This window comes from Miscanthus floridulus, chromosome 15, assembly GCF_019320115.1.
Source record: "Miscanthus floridulus cultivar M001 chromosome 15, ASM1932011v1, whole genome shotgun sequence".
Classification (NCBI taxonomy): domain Eukaryota; kingdom Viridiplantae; phylum Streptophyta; class Magnoliopsida; order Poales; family Poaceae; genus Miscanthus; species Miscanthus floridulus.
The window spans coordinates 84,164,582-84,168,036 of NC_089594.1; the positions used below are offsets into that span (position 1 = coordinate 84,164,582).

Consider the following 3,455-nt stretch of genomic DNA (forward strand, 5'->3'; position numbering starts at 1 on the left):
ACAGCTTTTCGAAAACCGAACTCTACACTGGAGCTGCCCTAAGCTATTAGCTTTTGTTTATCTATTTGGACCGAGATGCGAAGGGCTTTGCTACATTGCTAGTACAGAATACGATGCTGCCATTTCACATGTACATTGTCAGTACAATACAATGTATTATCTGTATTTTTTATACGATTTCAATGTCTCATTCAGTGTTTTTAAGAAGATACAGAGTGTTCGTGTCAGAGAAATACGACTGCTGTTTAGAGGACTGACTTTGTGGCGGCTCTGTCGGCCCGTAAATGTAATCCAGCATGGCCCAGAAGCCCAGTCATCCGACACATTCAAACGAGCCAGGCCCACTTGGATTCGGACCCACTTTGCTATCAGGCGCTCCTCGTCCTCTGCGCCGGCTGCATCCACACCACGCTGCTCACCGGTGGAGGTGGAAGTGGAAGTGGAAGCATTCCAACGGGGGTGAATGGCGGCGGAGGGGAAGAGGAAGGGCGTCCCGGCGCTCGGGTGGTGGCTAATGCTGGTCGGCTCCCTCCGCCTCGCCTCCGCCTCGCCTCCGTCTGGTTCGGCTTCTTCGACATCTGGGCGCTCCGCGTCGCCGTCTTATCGCAGACGGAGAGTGAGTGCCCCCCTCGCGTCCTTCCTCTCCTCTCGTTCTCCTGGACTGGACAGGGTCAATCCGTGTGGGGTACGGATCCCATCTCACCCGGTCGCGGTTCTAGCCTGATCTGTGCCGCGCCTTCTTGACGAAGGTTTGGAGATCCAACAAGGAGGCCTCTGTGCCTCCTTCCCGCGGGATTCGTGAGTTTGAACTGGAAGTATTCAAGTGGATTCCACTGGTGGAACCTTCAGTAAAAAACAGTGCCACTGACCAGGACAGAGAATGGCATCTAGGAGTGTATTGTGCAGCGGCACAACCACAGATTTCAAGCTGGAGTTTGGCTTGCAGAGTAGCTAGGCTGGTGTTTTTATGCAATATTGCTCTGTTCGCTTATCTATCCTACTTTTCTGCTCGTTTTTCTAGCCGGAACAGTGTTTTCTCTCCCAACAAATCAGCGGGAACCGAAGGCGAAACGAACGGGGCCAATTACTGGAATGATACAGTGTGACAAGCTTGGTTCTACCTATAACAACTTCGTTACATGCGGTCCTTCTGTTCTTAGTTTGTACTCCAAGAATTAGTCAATGTCAAAGAAGATTTTCTTTTGCGGTCAGTGAAACTCATCCCGAGGCAAGTCTTAGAGTAAGGAAAGATTTCAAGTCTTCAGTTGGGATATTTGATAGCTGGACTTAGTGATGCAGCTCATTTTGGGGTTGAAGGACAGGTCGAAGCCACACAACAGCATTTCTGTATTTCTGATTTCATGAGGCTCAGATGTTTTTTTTTCCTGAGTCTTGAGGTCCTCAGAGTCTGAGGCCAGTCGTTTCTTAATAAGAGAAACAAATAATGTTACCCTATCCTTATTGCACGAGTGTTTGCTCGTTCATGACTATTGAGATCACTGATCGCCGCTGAAGTCAGCTGTGGGCTTTTATTATTTTAATTAATGCTGAGCTCTGCAATCCTTATGCTGACACCATAGAAGTGAAAAAGAAGTCTATTATAGAGGCATTGTGGTTATCAATTAATAAGTAGACCATGGTAGTTCTTAGTTGCCCCTAAATTTTGAGAGCGCTGTGTGGTATTATTGTTACATAACCATATATACAAATAATGAACTGCTTATTTTGCTTACAGAGGCAAAGAAGCAAATTTGTATCCGGATATTACATTGTGCCGGAACAGTATCAACAAACTTTGCTTATCTTTGCCAGCAGTTGTTCCTCCTAGATTGATTGCGTCAGGAAGTCCTGATACCTTAGCTGCACTGTCTTTGCTATAGGCAGCTATAAGCTTCGGTTCATAATGGGTTTTGCTCTTGCAACTTCTCTAAGAAAAACCCTCGTGCTAAATTATTAATTCCTAGTTATGTGCCGTTATTTGTGAAAAAAACTTGGCTTTTATTTCTAGTGTGATTAACAAAACATTGTTTACATGCAGTGACTGATGTTCATGTCCGTGCTTTTGGTGTCTGGACTCTTCTGACCTGCACGCTGTGCTTCCTTTGCGCACTGAACCTGGAAAATAGACCTCTGTATCTGGCCACCTTCCTATGATTCATCTATGCTCTTGGTCATTTCCTCACGGAATACTTGATATACCACACCATGGCTGCAGCAAATCTGAGCACAGTTGGCTTCTTTGCAGGTACTAAGCTTTCCTTGTGACTGTTGTGAGTGGACCATTCTTCTCATTCAACTTTTACAAATCAGTTCTTCAGAACCTAATCAGCCTTTTTACTAGCGCACTTGTTACAGCTAGGTTGATTTTCTGGTACTTTAATCGAAATATTCATTTGCTTTAGCTTTAGGAGCTATACTGTTTTCCTATGCAGGCTTGTCATTTAAACTTTCTCAGGATTTTATCAGTACTTTACTTTTGCAGTTTTAGCGATGCAATGTAGTGTTTATCAGTTCCAGGCTTCCACCTTTCAATGTTGCAAAATAGCATTGGAGCTTGTCATGCTTCTTGCATGTGCAGCTTGAGAAATGGCTAGAATTGGGGACAATTAAATCTGAAATTGTGATGAAGTACTTTGTAATAATGCTCCTTGTTTCTTGGTTGTTTGTTTAGCCACTCTGATCAGTTCTCCGATTTATTTACATAGGAACATCAATCATATGGATGCTTCTTCAGTGGAATTCTCATGGGAATCCCCGTGGTTCCCATGCTGGGAAGCAGTCATAACTGATGCCTGGGTTGTTGCCTGAAGAAAGCTTGCTGGAAAGCCGCCTGATGGCTCTGCGCCATTTGTACTTCAGTTTTCATCATGTTATTTCGCTGCATGAGACATTTGTCCGACTGAGTAGGGAAACTTTTGAACAGTTCTGGGTTCTGCCACTGGTTAGGGGATGGGAATTTTTGAGCACTGAACGCTGACTGAATCATGTAGCCAGGAGCTGTAATATCATTCAAGGGTACCGGAGAAACAGATAGCCATTCAGATAGTCACCTGTTGAGAGCTGAGATGCTGATAAGGCGGGTATAGACAGGAGATTTGGTTGTGTATCATGTACTTTGTTGCATCTGTACGAGCCAAAGGGTGTCTGTACTCTTGATATCTGCATGTTTTGCTCATGAAATAAACTGTACATAGTACAGTAGGGTCAATAAAACTCGACAGCTTTGGAGGAGCCTTCGTGGCATACTATATGATTGGCGTTCCTTATGACTTGTTTTCTAATACTTGATGTGATGTGTTCATTCAGCCCTGACGATTTCTTGTAGCTGTAGATACAGCCTCTCTACTCCTGTTTAGGGATGAAAATGGCACGAAAATATCTCGTATCGAACTGCATCGTTTTCTACATTTAATTTGATCAAATTCGTATTTTCGGACAAATTCGAATTCGGTTCG

The 3,455-nt window shown here is 44.3% G+C and overlaps 1 pseudogene; it reads left to right on the plus strand.

The window, feature by feature from the left end:
• Positions 1–463: 463 nt before the first annotated feature.
• Positions 464–3,087, plus strand: LOC136509582 (ergosterol biosynthetic protein 28-like; annotated as a pseudogene).
• Positions 3,088–3,455: the final 368 nt, after the last annotated feature.